The sequence below is a fragment of the Triticum aestivum genome, chromosome 2A, assembly GCF_018294505.1.
Source record: "Triticum aestivum cultivar Chinese Spring chromosome 2A, IWGSC CS RefSeq v2.1, whole genome shotgun sequence".
Classification (NCBI taxonomy): Eukaryota; Viridiplantae; Streptophyta; class Magnoliopsida; order Poales; family Poaceae; genus Triticum; species Triticum aestivum.
The window spans coordinates 747,345,174-747,371,876 of record NC_057797.1 but is presented as its reverse complement, the minus strand read 5'-3'; the positions used below and the strand labels follow the sequence as shown (position 1 = coordinate 747,371,876).

The 26,703-nt window shown below is 40.6% G+C and overlaps 1 long non-coding RNA gene across 1 annotated transcript; it reads right to left on the bottom strand.

Moving 5' to 3' along the window:
- Positions 1-7,155: 7,155 nt before the first annotated feature.
- Positions 7,156-21,452, bottom strand: LOC123190819 (uncharacterized). The gene is made up of 5 exons (XR_006496578.1): positions 21,125-21,452; positions 20,972-21,034; positions 18,102-18,710; positions 17,562-17,702; positions 7,156-17,442 (listed from the first exon to the last, which is right to left on the bottom strand). It is a non-coding gene; the product is annotated as an uncharacterized lncRNA (long non-coding RNA).
- Positions 21,453-26,703: the final 5,251 nt, after the last annotated feature.

The window sequence follows — 26,703 nt, the reverse complement described above, 5'->3', positions numbered from 1 at the left end:
AAAGACTTTAGATATTTGCTGCACTACTAGTAACGAGTCACCGTAAGCCTCAATATGTGTCACACCTATATCAAGTAACATCTCTAGGCCGAATAACAATCCTTCATATTCGGCTTGATTGTTTGTGCAAAATTATTCTAAGCGGCATGAGGCTTCAAAAACAGCACCATGAGGAGATATATAAACAATACCAACACCTTGGCCATTGCTACAAATTGAACCATTAAAATATAATCTTCATGGTACTAATGAAACAAGGTTCATATCAACATCATTCTTGTCATTAATCCGATATTCAACAATGAAATTAGCAACAATTTGGCCTTTCATGGATTTTAGAGATTCATAAGCCAAATTATATTCAATCAAAGCATAAACCCACTTGCCAATTCTACCACTAAGAATTGGCCTATGCAACATGTATTTAATGACATCGGTTTGACAAGCTACTACACAAGCACTCGGCACTAAATAATGTCTCAGTTTTGTGCAAGCATAATATAAGCATAGACATAATTTTTCAATAAATATATACCTTGTCTCGGCGTCCAATAAGCGCCTGCTCAAATATGTAATAGCATGCTCTTTTGCCTCGGTTTCTTGAGTCAAAACAGCACCAATAACTCCTTCCTCTGCTGCAATGTAAAGCCTGAAGGGTTCTCTATGCTTGGGTGCTTTCATCACCGGAGGAGTGCACAAATAGTTTTTGATCATATCAAATGCTTCTTGCTGTTTTGCCCTCCAAGTGAAATCAGCATCATTCTTCAACCGAAGGATAGGAGTAAATGCATCAACTTTCCCTGATAGATTAGCTATGAACCTTCTCAAATAATTGACCTTGCCAAGGAACTTTTGCATATCTCTCTTGCATGTTGGAGCTTCCACTTTCTGTATGGCCTCTATCTTTTTGGGATCAATCTCTATGCCATCTTCATGAATAATGAAACCCAAAAACTTGCCAGCTGACACACCGAAAGCACACTTCAAAGGATTCATCTTCAGTCCATACTTTTTCATTCTTTCAAAAGCTAAACGCAAATCAGCCAAGTGTGATTCAAAAGCATCCGATTTGACAACAATATCATCAATATAAACTTCAAGTATGACACCGAGTAAATCATGAAAAATCAAATTCATAGCCCTTTGATATGTGGCGCCAGCATTTTTTAATCCGAATGTCATCACTGTCCACTCAAATAAACCAAGGAAACCAGGGCATCGAAAAGCAGCCTTGTACATGTCCTCTTCGGCCATAAAAATTTGATTGTATCCAGCATTACCATCTAGAAAATTAACAACCTTATGTCCAGAAGCATCATTAATAAGCATATCGGCTATTGGCATGGGATACTCATCTTTGGGTGTAGCCCTATTCAAATCTCTGAAGTCAATGCACACCCTCAACTTGTCGGATCCCTTCTTCTCCACTGGGACAATGTTAGAAATCCACTCGGCATACCTGCAAGGTCGAATGAAATTAGCTTCAAGCAGTCGACCGATCTCTTCCTTGATCCGGTCATATGTTTTTGGATTAAAATTTCTGGCCGACTGTTTATATGGTCTAAAACCGGCCTTTATAGGTAAACAATGCTCCACTAGCTCTCGGCTTAACCCTGGCATCTCATGATATTCCCATGCAAAGCAACAAACATATTCTTTCAATAGCTCGATTAACTTAGCTTTACAACCGGCTTTCAAATTTTTGTTTATAAATGTCGGTCGAGTGACTGAACCATCTCCAATATCTACCTCTTCTAATGGATCGGCCGACGTAAAACCTTGTCCAAGTTTATCCATGTCATCCAACTCCTCTATAGACTCATACATATCGTTCTTGCTGGACCGATATTTCACAAGACGTTTTTGTAACCACTCGGAGCTAGAATCCATTTAAACATATCATACCTTGGAGCCGATTGCATTCAGTCGACTTTAAAGAGACGGGCACAAAACCATTCTTGGTCGCGCTGAGAAAATCAAACTCTGATAAGTCACGTCCCGTCAAGCAAGTAGCATTGGGATGTTGCCAATCCACCGATGCATCGGCCAAAGCAACACAGGTCGAGTTATCCGCATGAATGACTTCCACTTCATCATCAACCCACTAAATAAAAATCTGGTGCATAGTGGATGGCACGCACTGGTTTGCATGAACCCAATCACGGCCTAGTATGACGTTGTAGTTACCTTGCACCTCAGCGACAAAGAATGCAGTAGCCAAAGTTTTGCTTCCGACTATAAGCTCCACATACATCACACCTTTGGCTTCAGTTTTTTCTTTGCCTTCAAATCCGTTGAGCACCATATTGGTCTTGATCAATTCTTCATCAGGCAAACCCAATTTCTTGAAAACCGAATAGGGCATAAGATTTACCACAGCACCACCATCAACAAGCATCCGAGTGAGCGGCGACCCATTGATATGCCCTCTAAGATATAATGGTTTCAGATGCGTTACTGGTTCTTTTGGCTTCTCGAATATTGCATTTTTAGGGCCAAAATCCAGCTGAGCCACCTCCCCTTCTTCATCTACAGCACGAAGCTCAGCAGGTAAGTAAAACACCATATTGATATCCATACCTTCACGAACCGGCGTAGACTCATAGTCCAACATATCAGCCTCCTCTTCGAGTGCATCCACCGATTCTGAAATTTGTCCGAGTGAAGGAGAAGTAAGAAGTGTCACAGACGATGTGATATTTGTTGCATCGTCCTCCTTTGGTGATGTAGGTGTTGCTGTGATAGATGTAGAAGCCATTGTATCTTGCATTTGTTTAGGCCTCCACACTTGTTTTGCTGGAACCATGGGTCGAGTGTCACTGAACAACTTATCCCTTTGTTTCTCGGCCTCCTTTTCTGCCATCTCTTGACTCCTTAATCTCTGTAGTTTCCTCTTTTGTGTCTTTGTTAGCCCTGGAGGACACCACTTTGGCTGAGTGTATTTAGGATCTCTTGTTTTTACCTGGCTGGTGCTTGCTTCATGGTCATTGGCCGAGTGCTTTGGCGCGATAGCAAGTATCGGCTCAGTGGGATTGCTATGCACAATCGGCTGTCGTATGGCGAATGTTTCGGTGCCCAAGATAAGTGAGTCGGCATCCATTTTCTCCTTGCCTTTTGCCGACTCAATTGCTGCAACACTTGGTGATTTAACATGCCATTCTTTTCGACTTTCCAGATGCATGAAATTTCCACTCGAGCGCACCTTTTTACTCGGATGGAATCCAGTCGGATGGGATTCACTCGGATGGAATCCACTCGGATGGAATTCACTCGGATGACTTCCACCTGGGTGCATTCTTACACTCGGATAATTTCCACTCGGTTGCATATTTTGACCAGTCGACTGATAGTCACCGATGTTGAGTCGGCCATTATATGAGTAGTCAAGTCGATCCCAAACAGATTGTGTATACTCTCCTGGAAATTGCGCCCTTGGTCCACTCGATTTTGTATACCGACTGAACATATCAGCTGATGGTGACCTTGGTCGTTTCAGATGAGTCGGTCGATTGAAACTAGAACCGGCCGAGTGGTTAGCATACTTGGACAGCAACATATCAAAAGTTGGCTTGATCCGCTTGCGCTGCACTTTAGCTTCATTCTTCTTCCACTTGCCAACTTCCGGACTCTTCGGCTTGACAAGTTTAACACGAGCATTTTCTTGCACTTGCGGTTGGCCCCCGAGTGTAGGGTTCTTGATGGTGATTTTGATCACTTCCTTGCCATCGGGTTGCTTATAAAGCACAACTTGTCTCCCCAAGACCTGGCTGTCCTCCTTGTCTTTCCTGGGCTCACCAACAATGACATTAGCTTTATTAGCAGATTCGGCTACCTCCGGCCGAATGAGTAGTTTCTTCCCCTCCAAACCCATGGTATTCATTGAAAAAGGTTGTTTATCAACTTGCATCTCAGAAAAGTTCAATCGTCCGTCATTAATGGCTGATTGTATCTGTCGTCGAAAAACATTGCAATCGTTAGTAGCATGAGAAAAAAAAATTATGATACTTGCAATAAGCACGCCGTTTTAGCTCTTCAAACGGCGGTAAAGTATGAGATATTCTAATAATCTTAGCCTGCAGCAAAGCATCAAATATTCTATCACACTTAGCAATGTTAAAAGTAAACTTCATCTCTTCATCATGATTCTTATGAATCGGTTTCAGATCATTGCAAGTAAAGGGTTTGGCCTTAGATGGCCAAACAAATTCAGTAGAAAAAACATCACCCTCATCGTCTGAGTGATCACTGTCATATTCCACCATATTCATCTTTGGACGATCGGCTTTGTATCTATGCACTTCTTTGAGGTCTTTGCTTCGGCTTTCCTGAGCCAAAGCCCTTTGTAAGACTTGGTTGATATTTAAGAACTCGTAGCTTTCTAGCTTTTCTCTAATGGGAGTTCTCAAACCACTCAGCACTAGGTCTGCCAAGTCCCTCTTGGTTATCACCAAACGAAAACACCGGTTTTTTGTTTCTCTGAATCTCTTGACGTATTCGGAGACCGATTCATCATGCTTCTGTTTAACCGATGTTAGATGTGACAACTTGAGTTCATTGTCGCCGCTATAAAAGTGATCATGAAACTTCTGCTCTAGCTGCGACCAAACCCGAATGGAACCATGGGGTAAAGAAGAAAACCATGAAAATGCGGTACCAGCTAATGATAAAGGAAATAAACGCACTTTCAATTCATTCAATGAGCCTGCCTCACCCAATTGTGCTAAATATTGACTAACATGCTCCCATGTGGTTTTTGTGCCTTCTCCTTTAAATTTAACAAAATCTGGAATTTTATATCCCGGAGGACACTGGATGGCATCAAAGTACTCGGGGTATGGCTTTTGGTAAATCTGATTCCGAGGTAACTCAACTCCAAAATTCTCTCGAAGCATTTTAGCCATCTCCTCTCTAAGATTAGCTAGACCATCATCCATAGTGGACGATGAAGCTTGTGGCAGTGGCATAGGAGGAGCAGGGTTACTAGCTGTAGGTAGAAATTGTGGCATGTACGTCGACCCATAATTTGGTAATGGTCGAGTGGATGTAGCTGTAGGTAGGGTTTGGTTCGGCGTTGCCACCGAACCTGGCATGCTCATAATAGGATTAATGGGTGCAGCCACAATCTGATTTGTTTGGGTAGGATAATAATTCATCGGCATGGGAGGCGCCAATGAGATGGGCAAAGACAGATTAGGATTTTGCACACTAGCAGCTACACCATCATTACCACTAGACGATTGAGATATATTCTTCTGAGCATTAGTATTTTCTATGAAAGTTTGATAGACTAGATTGTTACCATCAGCAATACGACTTTCAATCTCAGCCCACTGCTCAGGAGAAAAGGCAGTACTTACAGAAGGTTTAACCTGTTCAGTTTGAAGAGGAGGGAACTTGATTTCTTCAATCGGAGTGATGTTGCCTTGGCGATCTTTCTTGAATTTTGCAAGGAACTCCCGCAGGTCCTTCTCCTCGCGCGCCTTCTTGTACTCCTCATAGACTTGGCGATGATCGGCCGATATCTCATCAAGACTGGGCTTAATGATGTTATCGGCGTCTACCTCAGATGGCTTGGGAAGATCGGACATGGTGGATGATGATGATTGATCTTCGTTCCCCAGCGGAGTCGCCAAAAAGTGTGTTGACACACGAACACGTCACGTGTACCCTCGACGCTGGGGGTGATGCACCGCAGCTCACGTCGAAGGAGACCCGACCGACAGCGCGATACGCAAGACAGTCGACGGGCGCTTTTACAGACCTGAAACCTCGCGCACCCGGGAGGGACCCCGTCAGGGATTGCGGCGGCTATGGGCTGCCCTAGGTCGATTCGCTCGCCCCTAGAGCCTCGGGATTCGCAGCTCTCAAACACAAAGAACAACAAAGAACGAGAGAGAAAAACGATGGAGAGATAAAACGTAGATGAAAAAGTAGTATATTGATTTGTTCGATTGTGTGTTGTTTAATCGGCCATCACCCCCAACATATATAAGAGGCGGCTGGACTTCCCGTACAAGTAAAGGATTCATCTAGGCTTTCCTTACAAGAAAAATTACATCAATTCACGTCCTAGAGTCCTAATTCTATTCCAACTCGGATTAAGTCTGAATCTGGCCCAAACTCTGTCTTTCTTCTTGCGCGGGCCGCCGGGCTTGCATATGATCTCCGATCAAGACGGCCCAAATATCAAACTCGTGCGCCTCGATGATACGAACAACTCTCATGTTGATCACCTTTTCAAATAAGGCCATCTTGAATACTTTTCGAGGTCATCTTTATCCTCCAGTCAGACTCGGTCTTGCGGTAGACTGGATTATCCGAGTCTCGTAGTGAATTTGTAGGCTATATACTATCTCTGATTATCATGACTCCAAAATCAAAGTTTACCGTCTTGATGATACGCACAACTTCTGTATTGAACACTCCTTCATCCGAGGTCATCTTGATAAACTTTCAGGCATATGTTCAATTTCACTCGGATTCGAGCTCATCCACTCGCATTAGAGTCATTCACTTGGATCGTCCGACTGGACTTTTCACTCGGATGTTTAGAGTCTTTCACTCGGAATACAATTTTCACTCGGATGACAATATTTTCACTCGGATGACCATATTTCCACTCGGATGACTATATTTCCACTTGGATAATAATAAGTTCATCCGGTCAGCAAACTTTCACTCGACCGGTAAATTTTCACTCGACCGTAAACTTTCACTCGGATGGTAAACTTTTCACTCGGATTTTCCGACTGAAAACATAGCCTGATCTTGATTTGTCTCTCCGGGCCTCATACGACCTCGGATTGAGACGAATTATATATGAAAATCGATCGGCTCGACGAGACGAAACTTTTCTGTGTTGAAGGTTTTTCCATTCAAGGCCGTCTTGATGGCCGAATTACTCGCACAACCCATCAGACAAGTGTCTGGCACCTCGCGCCATATTTCCGTTGAGGTTCGGTCTGCAGTGTATTGCCTCTAACTTTTGCATATGAACTCGGATTGACATGATTTATATATCAAAATCGATTGCCTCGACGAGACGAAGACAATTCCTTAAGTGTGATCCTTCATATGAGGCCATATTGAGGGCGTAATCGGTCGAAAAGTACTCAGAACATTAAATTTTGTCACTCGGAGTACAGCTTCGGCCACTGAGATGAGGTCGAATGGCGATAGACTAAACATCAAAGTTGTTCCACTCGACGATATGAAACTTTCTCATGCTGAAAACCCTTTCACTCTGTATCTTGCCAAAATCAGGTGTCAACAACATCTTTGATTATCATCTCTAGACAAAATCACCTAACTAAATCCAACGAAAATCTCATAAACCATAGAGAAATTTGGTTCGATATCACAATCACCTAACTATATCCAAATTGCTCAAAATTAATTAATCCACCGAACATATTTGACTATCTCCTCAAGATCACAATCTACTGACTAAATCAATTGAAAATCTTATAATCCACCGTGAAATTTGTTCAAGATCACAATCGCCTAACTACATCCAAATTGCATCATGTTCATTAAAGATCCATTTATCCACCAATATAATAAACCACCATGCTCATTTACTAGACCTAGATTAACATCATTCATCAAACATCTTTGACTATCTCGTCAAGATCACATCCACCTAACTAAATCCAAAAAAGCCTCCAATCCACCATGAATCTATTGAAAAATAACACTCACCTAACTATATCGAAACTGTTCCAAACTAAATTAATGATCTTTTTATCCATCAAAAAAATAATCATTATTCTCATCTACAAAATCTAAAATCTCATAGTCCAGCAAATATCTTTGACTATATTCTCAAGACACAATCACTTAACTAAATCCACCTAAAATCTCATAACCTAGTGTGAGATTCGGTTCAGTATCACAACCACCTAACTAAATCCAAATTGTTCAAGAATAGTTAGTCCACAAAACATCTTTGACTGTCCCCTCGAGATCACAATCAACTATCTAATCCATAAAAAATCTCAATCCACCATAAAATTTGGTTCAAAATCACATTCGCCTAACTAAATCCAAATTATTCCAAATTTATCAAAGATTCATTTATCCATCAATATAATAATCAACATGCTCACCTACTAGACCTAAATCCACATAATCCACTGAACATCTTTTACTAGCTTGTCAAAATCACAATAAACTAACTAAATCCACCCAAATCCTTATAATCCACAGTAAAATTAGGTCAAAAGATCACAATCACCTAACTAAATCCAAATTGTTCAAAACTAAATTAAATATTTGTTTATCCACTAATATAATAATCACCATGCTCATCTACTAGACCTAAAATCTCATAATCCATGAAATATCTTTGATTATCTTCTCAAGAAACAATCACCTAACTAATTCCAACTAAAATTTCATAAATCACACAAAAATTTGGTTCAACATGACAATTACCAAGCTAAATCCAAATTATTCAAGATTAATTGATACACCAAACATCTTTAACTATCTCCTCCTCAAGATCACAGTCGTATAACTAAATTCAAATTGTTCTAAATTTATTAAAGATTCATTTATCAACCAATATAATAATCACCATTCTCATCTAATAAACCTAAAATTGGTCAGAAGATCACAATCACCTAACAAAATCCAAATTGTTCCAAACTAAATTAAATATTTGTTTATTCACCAACATAGTAATCACCCTGCTCGTCTACTAGACCTAAAATCTTATAATCCACCAATCATCTTTGATTATCATCTCAAGACATAATCAGCTAACCAAATCCAACTAAAATCTCATAAATCACAGAGAAATTTGGTTCAATGTCACAACCACCTAACTAAATCCAAATTGTTCAAGAAAAATTAATCCACCGAGCATCTTTGACTATCTCCTCAAGATCACAATCACCTAACTAAATCCAAATTGCTCCATGTTTACTAAACATCCATTTATGACCCAATATAATAATCAAGATGCTCATCTACTACATCTAAATACACATAATCCACCGAACATCTTATACTAGCCCTCCAAAATCACAATCACCTAACTAAATCCAACGAAAACCTTATAAACCACTGTGAAATAAGGTTAAAAGATCACAATACCTAACTAAATCTAATTTGCAAACTAAATTAAATATTTCTTTATCCATCAATATAATAATCACCATGCTCATCTATTAGACCTAAGATCTCATAATCCACCAAACATCTTTGACTATCTTCTCAAGACACAACCACCTAACTAAATCCAACTAGAATCTCATAAATCACATAGGAATTTGGTTCAATATCACAATCACCTAACTGAATCCAAATTGTTCAAGATTAATTTATATACCAAACATCTTTGATTTCCTCATCAAGATCCCAATCACCTAACTAAATCCAAATTGTCCCATACTAAATTACATATCTGTTTATTCACCAATATAGTAATCATCATGCTTATCTGCTAGACCGAAATCTCATAATCCACTAAACATCTTTGATTATCATCTCAAGACACAATCACCTAACTAAACCCGACTAAAATCTCATAAATCACACAAAAATTTGGATCAATAACAATCACCTAACTAAAGCCTAATTGTTCAAGATTAATTAATACACCGAACATCTTTGACTACTACTCCTTAAAATCACAATCAACTAACTAATCCATCAAAAATCTCATAATCCACCATAAAATTTGGTTTGATGATCACAATCGCCGAACTAAATTCAAAATTTTCCAAGTTCATTAAAAAAGTATTTATCCATCAACATAATAACCAACATGTACCTACTAGACCTAAATTCACATAATCAACCAAACATCTTTTACTAGCTCGTCAAGATCCCAATCACCTAAGAAAATCCAACTAAAACCTCATAATCCACCGTAAAAATTTGTCAAAAGGTCACAATCACCAAATTAAATTAAATATTTGTTTATTCACCAATATAGTAATCACCATAAACATCTACTAGACCTAAATCTCATAATCCTCCAATCATCTTTGATTATCATCTCTACACAGAATCACCTAACTAAATCCAACGAAAATCTCATAAACCATAGAGAATTTTGGTTCAATATCACAATCACCTAACTAAATCCAAATTGCTCAAAATTAATTAATCCATCGAACATATTTGACTATCTCCTCAAGATCACAATCTACTGACTGAATCTATTGAAAATCTTATAATCCATCGTGAAATTTGTTGAAGATCACAATTGCCTAACTACATCCAAATTGCTTCATGTTCATTAAAGATCCATTTATTCACCAATATAATAAACCACCATGCTCATTTACTAGACCTATATTAACATCATTCATCAAACATCTTTGACTATCTCGTCAAGATCACATCCACCTAACTAAATCCAAAAAAGCCTCAAATCCACCATAAATCCGTTGAAAAATAACAATCACCTAACTATCAAAATTGTTCCAAACTAAATTAAAGATTTGTTTATCCCCCAATAAAATAATCACTATTCTCATCTATAAAACCTAAAATCTCATAGTCCAGCAAATATCTTTGACTATATTCTCAAGACAATCACTTAACTAAATCCACCTAAAATCTCATAACCAGCGTGAAATTTGGTTCAGTATCACAACCACCCAACTAAATCCAAATTGTTCAAGAATAGTTAGTCTACCAAACATCTTTGACTATCCCCTCGAGATCACAATCAACTAACTAATCCATAAAAAATCTCAATCCACCATAAAATTTGGTTCAAAATCACAATCGGCTAACTAAAAATCCAAATAGTTCCAAATTTATTAAAGATTCATTTATCCATCAATATAATAATCAACATGCTCACCTACTAGACCTAAATCCACATAATCCACCGAACATCTTTTACTAGCTTGTCAAAATCACAATAAACTAACTAAATCCACCCAAATCCTTATAATCCACCGTAAAATTAGGTCAAAAGAGCACAATCACCTAACTAAATCCAAATTGTTCAAAACTAAATTAAATATTTGTTTATCCACTAATATAATAATCACCATGCTCATCTACTAGACCTAAAATCTCATAATCCATGAAATATCTTTGATTATCTTCTCAAGACACAATCACCAAACTAATTCCAACTAAAATTTCACAAATCACACAGAAATTTGGTTCAACATCACAATCACCTAGATAAATCCAAATTATTCAAGATTAATTGATACACCAAACATCTTTAATTATCTCCTCCTCAAGATCACAGTCGTATAATTAAATTCAAGTTGTTCTAAATTTATTAAAGATTCATTTATCCACCAATATAATAATCACCATGCTCATCTATTAAACCTAAAATTGGTCAGAAGATCACAATCACCTAACAAAATCCAAATTGTTCCAAACTAAATTAAATATCTGTTTATTCACCAACATAGTAATCACCCTGCTCGTCTACTAGACCTAAACTCTTATAATCCACCAATCATCTTTGATTATCATCTCAAGACATAATCAGCTAACCAAATCCAACTAAAATCTCATGAATCACAAAGAAATTTGGTTCAATGTCACAACCACCTAACTAAATCCAAATTGTTCAAGAAAAATAATGCATCGAACATCTTTGACTATCTCCTCAAGATCACAATCACCTAACTAAATCCAAATTGCTCCATGTTTACTAACCATCCATTTATTCACCAATATAATAATCAAGATGCCCATCTACTACACCTAAATACACATAATCCACTGAACATTTATACTAGCCCTCCAAAATCACAATCACCTAACTAAATCCAACAAAAACCTTATAAACCACCGTAAAATAAGGTTAAAAGATCACAATACCTAACTAAATCTAATTTGCAAACTAAATTAAATATTTGTTTATCCATCAATATAATAATCACCATGCTCATCTATTAGACCTAAGATCTCATAATCCACCAAACATCTTTGATTATCTTCTCAAGACAAAACCACCTAACTAAATCCAACTAGAATCTCATAAATCACATAGGAATTTGGTTCAATATCACAATCACCTAACTAAATCCAAATTGTTCAAGATTAATTAATATACCAAACATCTTTGACTTCCTCATCAAGATCCCAATCACCTAACTAAATCCAAATTGTCCCAAACTAAATTACATATCTGTTTATTCACCAATATAGTAATCATCATGCTCATCTACTAGACCTAAATCTCATAATCCACTAAACATCTTTGATTATCATCTCAAGACACAATCACCTAACTAAACCCGACTAAAATCTCATAAATCACACAAAAATTTGGTTCAATATCACAATCACCTAACTAAGCCTAATTGTTCAAAATTAATTAATACACCGATCATCTTTGACTACTACTCCTTAAAATCACAATCAACTAACTAATCCATCAAAAATCTCATAATCCACCATAAAATTTGGTTCAAGATCACAATCGCCAAACTAAATTCAAAATTTTCCAAGTTCATTAAAAAATTATTTATCCATCAACATAATAACCAACATGCTTACCTACTAGACCTAAATTCACATAATCAACCAAACATCTTTTACTAGCTCGTCAAGATCCTAATCACCTAAGTAAATCCAACTAAAACCTCATAATCCACCGTAAAAATTTGTCAAAAGGTCACAATAACCAAACTAAATGAAATACTTGTTTATTCACCAATATAGTAATCACCATGCACATCTACTAGACCTAAATCTCATAATCCACCAAACATCTTTGATTATCATCTCAAGACAGAATCACCTAACTAAATCCAACGAAAATCTCATAAACCATAGAGAAATTTGGTTCAATATCACAATCACCTAACTAAATCCAAATTGTTCAAAATTAATTAATCCACCGAACATATTTGACTATCTCCTCAAGATCACAATCTACTGACTAAATCTATTGAAAATCTTATAATCCACCGTCAAATTTGTTCAAGATCACAATCGCCTAACTACATCCAAATTGCTTCATGTTCATTAAAGATCCATTTATCCACCAATATAATAAACCACCATGCTCATTTACTAGACCTAGATTAACATCATTCATCAAACATCTTTGACTATCTCGTCAAGATCACATCCACCTAACTAAATCCAAAAAAGCCTCCAATCCACCATGAATCTGTTGAAAAATAACACTCACCTAACTATATCGAAACTGTTCCAAACTAAGTTAATGATCTTTTTATCCATAAAAAATAATCATTATTCTCATCTACAAAACCTAAAATATCATAGTCCAGCAAATATCTTTGACTATATTCTCAAGACACAATCACTTAACTAAATCCACCTAAAATCTCATAACCCAGCGTGAGATTCGGTTCAGTATCACAACCACCTAACTAAATCCAAATTGTTCAAGAATAGTTAGTCCACCAAACATCTTTGATTATGCCCTCGAGATCACAATCAACTATGTAATCCATAAAAAATCTCAATCCACCATAAAATTTGGTTCAAAATCACAATCGCCTAACTAAATCCAAATTGTTCCAAATTTATTAAAGATTCATTTATCCACCAATATAATAATCAACATGCTCACCTACTAGACCTAAATCCACATAATCCACCGAACATCTTTTACTAGCTTGTTAAAATCACAATAAACTAACTAAATCCAACCAAATCCTTATAATCCACCGTAAAATTAGGTTAAAATATCACAATCACCTAACTAAATCCAAATTGTTCAAAAGTAAATTAAATATTTGTTTATCCATCAATATAATAATCACCATGCTCATCTACTAGACCTAAAATCTCATAATCCATGAAATATCTTTGATTATCTTCTCAAGACACAATCACCTAAGGAATTCCAACTAAAATTTCATAAATCACAGAGAAATTTGGTTCATTATCACAATCACCTAGCTAAATCCAAATTATTCAAGATTAATTGATACACCGAACATCTTTAACTATCTGCTCCTCAAGATCACAATCAACCAAATCCATTGAAAAATCTCGTAATTGCTCCATATTTACTAAAGAAGTCGCTACTTCCTTGAGATTGAGGTTACTTCTACCTTTAATGGCTTCTTTATTTCCTAAGAGAAGTGTATCTAGGATCTTCTTGCTCATGCTGCTCTTACTGATGAGCGCACTATTGAAACTGCCATGGAGATCAACATCCACCTTTGTGTCCACCTCCGCTCCCTGTAAGTCCGGATGGGCATCCGTTGCCTGGTGGCGGGTTGCTATGTGTGCTGTCTTGATCCCACATCCCATGTTCCCTTCCTGGGTGACACCATAACCGCACGCTCAAGCACCACCAATGGCGAGCAAGAGCTCGGACAATTGGCGCATACCTGGATTTTACCCACGGGACGCGCCCGAGAACATGGCGCTACCTATCGTCAAGGTCAAGGGCGCACAGTAGGAGAACATCTTTGACTATCTTTTCAAGACACAATCAACTAACTAAATCCAACTAAAATCAAGTAAATCACCAAGAAATTTGGTTCAATATGACAATCACCTAACTAAATCCAACTAAAATCAAATAAATCACCAAGAAATTTGGTTCAATATGACAATCACCTAACTAAATCCAAAATTTTCAAGATTACTTAATCCACCAAACATCTTTGACATCTCCCAAGATCACAATCTACTAACTAAATCCACTGAAAGTCCCGTAATCCACCGTGAGATTTGTTCAAGATCACAATCGCCTAACTAAATCCGAATTTCTCCATGTTTACTAAAGTGCCATTTATCCATTAATATAATAACCACCATGCTCATTTAAAATAACAACAACACAGCCTTTAGTCCCGAACAAGTTAGGGTAGGCTAGAGATGAAACTTATAAGATCTCGCCACCAACTCATGGTTCTGCCACATGTATAGCAAGCTTTTGCGCACCCATGTCCATGGCTAGTTCTCTGGTGATACTCCAGTCCTTCAAATCCCTCTTTACGGACACCTCCCATGTCAAGTTTGGTCTACCCTGATCTCTCTTGACATTATCGACATGCTTTAGTTGTCCGCAATGCACTGGTGCTTCCGGAGGCCTGCTCTAAATATGTCCAAACCATCTCAGACGATGTTGGACAAGCTTCTCTTCAATCGGAGCTACCCCAACTCTATCTCGTATATCATCATTCCGGACTCGATCCTTCCTTGTGTGACCACACATCCATCTCAACATGCGCATCTTCACCACACCTAACTGTTGATCATGTCGCCTTTTAGTCGGCCAACACTCAGCGCCATATGACATTACGGGTCAAACCACCATCCTATAGAACTTGCCTTTTACCTTTTGTGCCACTCTTTTGGTCATAGAGAATGCGAGAAGTTTGGCGCCACTGCATCCATCCAACTTTGATTCGATGATTCACATCTTCATTGATATTCCCATCCTTCTGCAGCATAGACCCCAAATATCTAAAGGTGTCCTTATGATGCACCACCTTCCCATCAAGGCTAAACCCCCATGCTCACTTACTAGACCTAAATAAACATAATTCACCAAGCATCTTTGACTATCTCGTTAAGATCACTGTCACCTAACTAAATCCAAATTGTTTATATTAAATAAGTCACTAAGAAATTTGGTTCAATATCATAATCACCAAACTAAATCCAAGTTGTTTATATTAATTAATCCACCAAACATCTTTGACTATCTCCTCAAGATCTCAATCAACTAATTAAATCCCTTTAAAATCTCGTAATTACCATGAAATTTGGTTCAAGATCACAATCGCCTAACGAAAACCAAATTACTCCAAGTTTACTAAAAATCCATTTATCCACCAATATAATAACCACCATGCTCACTAATAGACATAAATTCTCACATAGTCCATCGAACATCTTTGACTATCTCGTCAAGATCACAATCACCTAACTAAATCCAACCGAAACATCAAAATCCACCATGAATTTGGTTAAAAGATCACAATCACCAAACTAAATTCAAATTGTTTTAAACTAAATTAAAGGTCTGTTTATCTGCCAATATTAATAGTTGCCATGCTGACATACTAGACCTAAAATCTTAACATCCACCGAACATCTTTGACCATCTTCTCAAGATCATAATAACTTAATTAAATCCACTTAAAATTAGATAAATCATCGTGAAATTCGGTTCAATATCACAATAGCTTAACTAAATCCAAATTGTTTAAGATTAATTAACCCATCAAATATCTTTGAGTATCTCCTCGAGATCACAATCAACTGACTAAATCCATCTAAAATCTCGTAATCCACCATGAAATTTGGTTCAAGATCACAATCGCCTAACTAAATCCAAATTTTCTTGAGTTTATTAAAATTTTACTTATTCACCAATATAATAACCACCATACTCACCTACTAGACCTAAATTCACATAATCCACCGAACATCCTTTACTACCTCGTCAAGATCACAATCACCTAACTAAACCGTGAAATTTGGTTTAAGATCATAATCACCTAACTAAATTCAAAATGTTCCAAACAAAATTAAAGATCTATTTATCCACCAATATAATAATCACCATGCTCATATACCATACCTAAACTCTCATAATCCACCAAACTTTTTTACTATCTTCTCAAGATCAAATCACATAACTAAATCTAGCTAAAATGTCATAATCCATCATGAAATACGGTTCAATATCACAATCACCTAACTAAATCCAAATTGTCCAAGATTAATTAATCCGCCAAACATCTTTGACTATCTCCTTAAGATCACAATGAACTAAATAAATGCATCAAAATCTCGTAATCCACCATGAAATTTGGTTCAAGATCATAATCGCCTAACTAAATCCAAATTGCTTCAAGTTTATTAAAGATCCATTTATCCACCAATATAATAACCACCATGCTCATTTACTAGACATAAATTTTCATAATCCACCAAACATCTTTGGCTATCTCGTCAAGATCACAATCACCTAACTAAATCTCCACTTCATCTCCATTTTGTAAAACCTTATTTTCATAATCATCCCATGGGCACTAGTGACACCCTTGGATTTTTATAAAACATTTATGAATAACAAAGATTCTTCCCAAGTCCTATGATTTATGCGACTAGCATGGCTAAGCATTAGTATTAAAGTTGCACATATGACCCACATTTATTTGTGACCAGTACATGGTAACATGGTTAGAAAGGAGGTCTATTAGGTATGCCAAAGGAGGGTATCAATATCAAGCACATAGGGCATAGCTAAACCCTAGCTAATTTACTTAGCATAAGAATGTCAAAGGGGTGTCAATATCAAGCACATATGGCATAGCTAAAACCTAGCTAATTTACTTAACATAGCAATACTAGTAAACAATACTTTATGCATGAAAAATAATTCTAAGTGTAATGTAAATATGGGTTCAAGATGATCAAAGTAGGTTGCTTGCCTTGCTCAGCAAAGTCTTCAATGGTTCTGGTCACTCCTCAAACGTTCTTGAATCTTTCGAAAGATACTGATTTCTGCTCATTGGAAAAATAAAATTAACACACAATCAATAAACAATATGTGCAAGGGGCTCCAAAATTTACATAAGTAGTATCATTGGAAAGAGGAAATTTTAGATGAATTTTGGAAGTACCCTAGATTTTAGGAAAAGCGAAATGGTATTGTGGGCCAGAACAGGTCTGCCCGATTAAACAGTACTGCACCAGGGGGAAAGGGAGGTCGACGTCGAAGGCGTGAAGGAGAAATACGCCTTCGTTTAAGCGCCGATTTAAACCTGCATTGGGTTGATCACACAAGCCACACATGAGCAACAAAACCAGAATACTCAAGCAATATATAAAGTTCACAATCAAGCAATAACAAATAAGATAATATGGATAAACTAGAGGATATTGCTTCAAGTGGCGGAGCCAAGGAAACCAGATTGTAGCTGAAGCAGGAGCAAGTAGCTTAATTCAGAGAAGTTTTTGTGTGTGTGCGAGGGGGGGGGGGCACTATTAGCAGGAGCAGGAATGGCAGTTGCTGTGGTAGGCGCAGGTCCAACAATGGATTGATCCTGGGACGCAACAGGTGTTGTAAGTTTAGCAGAATACGCCCATAAGCACTCTGGCCATACATGCCCTGTGGTGGTGGCTGCATATCATAGCGAGGCTGTGTCGGTGGAGCAACGTACCCAGATCGAGGGGCAGACCCTTGCACCGTGTAGCTTGATGCAGCAACACAAGTATAGGTGGTTGATTAGGATAACCCGGTTGGCCTCCAGTGGCTGGAGTTGAAGTCTGCTGCCCTGAAGATGCTTGACCAGCGCCACCTAGACCACCATAGATTTAATTGGTGCAGTACCACCATCCTGAGTTGAGTTAGCAGCTGATGCCCCAGATGCCCCATAGTTCTGCTGATCATATCCAGGCAGCTGCAAGTAAGATAGTCCTTGGGTCTGATAACCAGAGTAATCATAAGCTTGATGCCCACCACTCTGTTGAGAGTACATATAATCACCATAACCTTGTGAAGCATGAGTAGCAGGCTTGTTGTAATTGTAGTTGCTAGCATCAGCAAGTGCAGCAGTTCCAGTGGCAGACTATTGCTGTTGGGGTTGTTGCTATTGGTTATAGTAGTCATAGCCAGTGCCAGGGGGGCTGCTCTGCCATAAGGTTGCTGGCCATACTATGGTGGTGCGCTAGGATAAGCTCCAGGCTGCTGTGTTGCTGGTGCATCGGGCACACCCCAGTTTGCCCGAGGACGGGGAGGGTAGTAGCCCTGTTGGATTTCTGGCACGATTCTGCAAAAAATGTAGTTTGCACATGAGAATATGTATAGAACAAAACATACAATGCACCATACAGAACAAGTGCAAACCAGACGAAACATATCCAAAAACAAAGCAATGTAATATACAGAAATTTCAGAACCACCAAGAAAAATGGAGGGATCAACTCACCAAGCAAGATTCTCAAGCAACATTGGCGATTCCCATCTAGCGTATACCATGTGCAACATAAGGGAGCTAATGAAGATTGGCAGCTAGATAAACACGTATATATTGAATAACAATAAAAAACACAGAAGAATGTCGAAGGAAATATTTAAGCAAAGTTTTAAGGAAGCTTTGGTCATGGTAACATGAAAAGACAACAGAGGGAGAAAATATATACAAACAAACCAAAGATAATAGATTCATGCGAGATATCTTACATGTAACATTCTTATTCAATAAACTGTAACATTCTTATTTGTTACATGTTGCTCCAAGAGGGTGGTGTTAGCAACAGATAGAATGGGCTGAAAATTAAGCATCAAGAATTATTCCCTGAGTGAGCAAAAATATCAATAGCCTAAATACCAGCTACTAAAGTGCACGATCCATCATTGAAGTGTGCAGACAGATCACTTGCATAGAGGTTTGCACCAACTATCCCCAAATATGTACAGAAATAGCAAGCGTAAATTTGACAGGACGAGACCAGGTATATGAAATCCAGTCATATAATTTAAATACAAACTAGTTCCTTCTGTTTCGATATAGAAAGACCAGGCATGTTCCTGGATGTATGTATTATATTCTAATGGGTATACTCCAATGGTACACATGGGACTTCTATACCAAAACAGAGGGAGTAGTTCATAATTTTATCTTTCATCCATCAGCATCAAGTATATTAACATTAGGTAGTAACAAATCTGCCTCCAGGATTGATGTGTGCAACCCTCATAACTAGTTACTGACACTAATTTGGCCTTATGTCAAGATAATGATCAACAGTTCCACAAGACATTGAATAAAATATTACATGATATAGCAGAATCAATCTATGGATACTATGGATCATCTACACAAAATATATTTGCCAGAATTATTAACAAACTCTACTAGCCATCCTTATAAGCCCATAATAATATTGGAGCTCATTGTATAGAGATCTAAACTTCCTTACGAGGATATTGCTAGGCATTTTCTTGTTGCCTAGATCCTAGTATCATTAAGCTTCGCCTAGGCGGGCTGTTTTCTTCCACTGCTTCCTAAGCATATTGCTAAATCGCATGGATCGCATAGCATTACTCAATAGCTAAGGCCCACTTGGCGGCGAGCGAGAGAAAAGGGAGAGGATGACGGATGGGAGCCAGCTGTGTAGTATGTATATGTATAAATTTCATGTAGATTTGATGAGAAACTAGAGCACTAGCTTTTGACTTGGGTTGGGTTTGATTTGTGGCGTACGGACAATGGCAGCAACCATGTCAACTGTTTATTTCGCCGGAATCTATATGATGGTTTGAATTAGTTGGTTTCAGTTCATAATGGAAAGCTGCCAAAGGTTTTTTTTTCAATGTATGGATGATGGATTTATCAAGATCAATGTGCGTGCGGTGGATTTAGCTCAATATGTGTGTACGGCGTGCTTGCAGGCGAAGTGTTCAATGAATTGCTTGAAACAAAATGTCAATTAAAGGGATCAAAGTTTAGGGAATCTGCTAGAGATGCTCTAAGATGTTCATATTATTCCAGTCCTATGCCCAATGCATCCAAACAACTAAGAAACTATAACAAGATTGTGATGCAAGCATCTTTATGCTATACCATACCATATCAAAGATTATTCTCCTCTTTTGTAAGAAAAGTAGCCACCTGTCGGCCACCCACATCTAGACACAGTTCAGACAAATGACTCTTGTCGATTCAGTTCAGACAAGACTGGCATATATCTGAGGTGATGAGCTTACTGACACTCACATCTAGAATCAAGATTCACAAGTGTCAAACGCAAGTGTCCACAACATCAGAAGATTTTATTTTAATAACATATCAAAATTGCAATGGCAGCAATTTCATGGTCCAAGCATCCAAAGAACTAGATTTTCATAACGAGATTGTTTTTAAATTTCCCACTTGGCTCCGATCTGCCTCGACTAACCACATGCAGGAAAGAAATGCAAACGAATCTACTTAGGATTTAGCTCGACTAATCACGGGAATAAAACTGCAGACGAATCTAGTTAGGGTTTGGCTTGACTTATCACAGGCAGGGAGGGGGGTGAGCTTACTTCGCCGGCGTAGTGGAGCAGGTAGAGGTCCTCAAGCGACTATGCCGGCACGTTCTTGACCGCCTGCGCCGCAAGCACACACGCAATTCAGTCTCCGGAATTCGCGGCGTGAGATGACATAAGACGAGACGAGGAGTGGGACGCTAGCGGGACCTGCCGGAAGAGGTGGGCGACGTAGAAGCCCTGCGAGATGAGGGCGAGGAGGCACTTGAGCGTCGACCTTAGCGCCGTCGAAGTGGGAGCCGAGGAGCGCCGAGATGGCGGCGGCGTCTTCCGGGTCGTCGTAGAGATACGCGTCCGCCCCACCACCCACGATGTTGCCGCGCCGCTGGCCCACAACCCCGAACCAGTCTCTCTACAGGCTATAGGCCGGCTTGCGTGCCCCGGCCAGTACTGGCCCCGGCTCCCTCGTCGAACCCGGCGGCGAAAGGCTACGCGGCGGCGATCTGGGAGCGTTCCCCGGCCGTGTCCGTCTCGTACGGGAGAGCGATGGGTGGGTACACGGAGCGGGCCGAACTGACGTGTAACCTGGGTCGTGCGGGCGAGGGACTGGCCCGTACTTTTGTGGGCCTGGTCCACATAGGGGAGACGGATGGGCTTGGAAGCTGGGACACAGTGAGTACACTGCCGAGGTGAGGTGTGTGACCCTCAAAAAAAAAGTGAGGTGTGTGTTACTAAAAAAAAAAGGTGAGTTTCTATCTCAATTCCGGGGTCTCCTCCCCAAATCCCTCAACGGAGTGCTGCCTCTTCCATTGCATTTCTTCCCTTCTCCTGTCTTTCAGTCTCGTTGCGCCATCTCATGAGTGTAGAATCACTTCGAGTCCAGGTTAGTGAGCAGGGGCGAAGGCGATTGACGGCGGCCAGCGTGGGAGAAGGAGGAGGAGGAGCATAGGGGTCGCGCGAGTGCCGCGACTACGGAAGGATCACTAAAGAAAGTTGGGACTAGTCAAGGGTTTGGCTTTCATCGGGTTGACAGTTTTCCGTAGCTAATCCCAGTTAAAAGATATTCATGCTTTTTTTTGAACAGCAGTACAGACACAAGCGCTCATATACACGCGCATACACTCACCCCTATGAACTCACACACGCACACCCTACCCCTATGAGCACCTTCGAAAGACTGAGCCGGCATATCATCTTGAAATTTACGAAGTCACCGTAGGCACCTCGTCGTCGACGGGAAGATCTCCTCCCACTAAATGCGCATCGCCGGAAATCCTGAAATAAATCCAGGAATAAATGCGAGCACCAGGATTTGAACCCTGGTGGGCTGGGGATACCACAATCCCTCTAACCATCCAACCACAGGTTGGTTCGCAAAGATATCCATGTTTGATTCTCGTTAGTATACGAGTCGACTCATTGCGTGGTTGTTGTGTATCCATATTTCTACAATTGCCGATTGTGACGTTTACAGGCATCATAGCATGTCAACCCCATCAACGATGAGTATCTACCAGTACCATACGTTATTTTTCACTATTGACAACAAATACTTCCGTGCATAAAAGCCAAGCTATATTATACTCCCCGTCCTAAAATAAATGTCAATTTGATATTAATTTAAGTGTAAAGTTATACTAAGTTTAGAACACTTATTTTGATACGGAGGAAGTAATATCCAGTAAATATACTCTCTTCGTCTCAAAATAAATGTCTTAACTTTATACTAATTTTAATATAAAATTGTATTAAATTTGAGACATTTATTTTTAGACTGGGCAATATGTGATATGCGTGTAAGGTTACCTGCACGAGGTCCATCAAGGGCCGCCGGATGCAGAGATGTAGATAGGAAGGCGAATTGTATGGTTTGCAAGTTTGATGAATCTGCCCACCCTGATTTAAGTCTTAGGCCTTGTTTGGGTTTTGCTTCTGCTTTAGCAACTTATTCACTTTGGCCAAAAAACATGTTTTGAGCTTTTATGGCTTTTGGAGCCAAAAACAACTATTTATAAGCTTTTATGATTTTTGATCAAAATGAAAAAGCTGCAAAAGCAGAAGCAAAAACCCAAACAAACAGGTCCTTAGACTTTGAGGAATTAAATAACTTCATTCTTCTGGTGGTAAACCACGTGTGTGTTTGTGAGTGTCTGCGTCTGTATTATGTTTTGTAAAAAAACAAATTTTGATAGAAACAAAAGAGTAGCTATTTAACTTGCAGTGCTAAAAATTTATCGAACGTAAATTAGCATTGGCCCAAGGTAAACGTTTTACGCCAGTGCGCCGGCCGAAACGTTCGGCCGGTCGCAGGCGCAACGCTCGATGCCACCAGATCGTAGCCCACGTCTCGCTGCTTCCACCCTCTCATTTTTTTCTGTCTTAATCTTCTTCTCCACCTCCCTCCCTTATCCTCTTCCTCTGTCACTCCCATCCCCTCCATCTCTCTCTTTTTCTCCAGCGAGAGAAATCCCTCCATGAGATTCAGCAGCTGGGAGGAGTGCGCAGCTACGCCCGCAACTGGGTGCGCCGCTCTCCATGGCATGCGCAACCGGATGCGCTAGTCACCATGGCCGAGCTGCAATCGACCTCGTCGATGGCGAGTTTTCGCTACAACCATGGTTTGGTTTGCTGGAACCGGCCCATGTTTTTGCTGCCACCCACTCCTGCCTGAAATCTGCTTTCATGGTGTTTTTGCTGGAACCGGCGATCGATTTTTGCTACAATCGTTCTATTTTTCTGTTACTACTGGTGTTTGTCATTTTTTTTGTTACATCCCATCTCCATGACATACGAGACCGGTGACTGTGTTTTTGATGCAACCTTTGTCACTTTTTGTTACCACGGGTGTTGACATTTGCTATGCATTCATTCTTTCACGGCATGCTACATCTCCTGTAGTTTTCCGGTCAAGTTTTTTGCTACAACCATATTTTGATTTTGCTGGAACCGGAGACATTTTTTTTGCTATATCCGTATTTTGATTTTGCTGGAACCGCACCCAATTTTTGCTACATCCACCCACGACGGTGTTAGTCGACAGCGGTGATGGCTATCTTTTGCTGCAACCGTCTCAGAGTTTTGCCACTACCGAAGATGTCATTTGCTACTACCAGAGTTTTTTTTTTGTACCAACAATTTTTTGCTACAACCATAGCTTCAATTTTGCTGGAACCAGGTTTTCAAAATGATTCAACAGGGTACGGCAACATATAGCTATTTTTTGACAACTTTTTTTTGTTGGCGAAGTTTTTGCTGCATGCGTGGATCTTGGCGAGAAACATGAGAAGACGGCGGCGAGTGCGGCAACGGGTGGCAAGTGCAGCATCCAACAGCACGGGGGCGGCGGAGAGAGGAGGTCCAGGTGAGGGGGTGAAGGCCTGCGGCCGGAGGATGTCCAGACGAGGGGGCTTTGTGGAGAGGAATAGGGAGAGGGGAAGTCAACATAGGCATCGAACGACTCGTAATCACTAGATCGGGCGGCTCGGGCTAGTCCGGTCCAACCGTTCGGCCGGACTGCCGGCGGCCCATGGCCCAAACATTAAACATGCTTAGAAGGAAGAAAAGATACCTTCTATAGTACTCCCTCCGTTCCGAATTACTTGTCTTAGATTTCTTTAGATACGGATGTATTTAGCACTAAAATAAGTCTAGATACACCCGTATCTAGACAAATCTGAGACAAGTAATTCGGAACGGAGGGAGTATAATAATACACTAATCAATTGACCTCGCTAATTGCTAATTGGTACTCCTCCTGATTGTTGCAAACAACTTGAGCAAACGCGTGTCACACATGGCATGCACAGCTAGCTAGCTAGCTAGCTGCGCAGGTTCATGGTCGGGGAACTTCGCCGGCGCTGGACGCCAGCTGCGCCCAAGCTTTCTCCCTGCTCATCCTGTACCGGATGCCGCACGCGTTGCACAGCGTGCCCGGCCCGTCCGGGCCGGTCCGCCACTGCGGCGTGCCCGTCCTGTGGCATTGGGCGCACGCCTTCGCCTCCGGCTCCCACCGGATTTGCTGCCGCGCCGCGGAATCGCCGTGTCTGGACTGACCCTGACCGACGACGTGGGCATCGTCGCCGTGGCCGTCGTGGGCGGCCGGCGCCATGAAAGCGGACGGAAGAGCTACGGGCCAGGGCCCGTGCGGGCGGCGACGGGTTGGCGCTGCTGTCTTCCCTGGATCTGGAACAGGGGGGCCGTGGGCTCGTCGAGCGCCGGCTCCGGCGCCGACGCATCACGCGGCGGCGAGGAGTCGATCCGGAGCGATTCCAAGGAGTCTTCGATGGGTACGTGATCCATGGCTTGTCCAACGAATTATCCAGCACTACGCGGAACCGACGATCGAAGGGCACGTACCTGTGAAGAGATAGTTATATATACGCTGTCAGTTTTTATACCCGACGTGCAAACCCTAACAAACAAATAATAGGGCAACACATCTTTATCTATCTCTGCAGAAAATTGGTTTGTTTCTTAGTCGTGGTGAAAATAAAAATAGAAAACACGGTAACCAGCCAACCATGGGAGGACACATGTCCAAATCAATAGTGGAGCTTTTGCATACAAAAATATCTTCACAAAAATATATTCTCACAAAGAAAAACTAGAAAACACGCTAACCAGACCACAATCATGGGAAATTGTGTTTTAGAGTACTTGATTGATTGAATTTTTTTGCGAATATGATTGATTGAAATATTGTCTTAGTTTAGTTTATGATCCATAATACTCCAAACCCAGTTAGAACATACCGCTAGTGAGAAGTTGTGAAAACTATCCTCCTGCCCTCGGCGAGTGTCGTCTACCTAGGGTGTTGGGAATATAGCTACCAGGTAAGACCCGCTCAGGAGGGGCCGGGTTACAAAAAAAGCCCAGTAATATTCTGTTGGGGAACATAGTAATTTCAAAAAAAATCCTACGCACATGCAAGATCATGGTGATGCATAGCAACGAGAGAGGAGAGTGTTTGTCTACGTACCCTCGTAGACCGGCAACGGAAGCGTTGACACAACATAGAGGAAGTAGTCGTACGTCTTCCCGATCCGACATATCCAAGTACCGAACGTACGGCACCTCCGAGTTATGCACACGTTCAACTCGGTGACGTCCTCGAGCTCCGATCCAGCAAAGTGTTGAGGGAGAGTTTCGTCAGCACAACGGCGTGATGACGGTGATGATGTTCTACCGACGCAGGGCTTCCTAAGCACCGCTACGATATGACCGAGGTGGAATATGGTGGAAGGGGGCACCGCACACGGCTAAGGAACGATCACGAAGATCAACTTGTGTGTCATGGGGTGCCCTCTTGCCCCCGTATATAAAGGAGGGAGAGGGGGGGGTGCGGCCGGCCCAAGGGGTGCGCCTGGAGGAGTCCTACTCCCACCGGGAGTAGGACTCCCCCCTCTTGCCTTGTTGGAAAAGGAAGGGGGGAGGGAGAAAGAGGAAAAGGGGGGCGCCGCCCCCCCTTCCTTGTCCTATTCGGACTAGGGGGGAGGGGGTGCGCGGCCTGCCCTGGCCGGCCCTCATCTTCTCCCTTAGGGCCCATGTAGGCCCAATAACCCCCGGGGGGTTTCGGTAACCTCCCGGTACTCCGGTAAAATCCCGATTTCACCCGGAACGTTTCCGATATCCAAATATAGGCTTCCAATATATCAATCTTTATGTCTCGACCATTTCGAGACTCCTCTTCATGTCCGTGATCACATCCGGGACACCGAACAACCTTCGGTTCATCAATAACACAAAAACCCTAATTACGATCGTCACCGAACTTTAAGCGTGCGGACCCT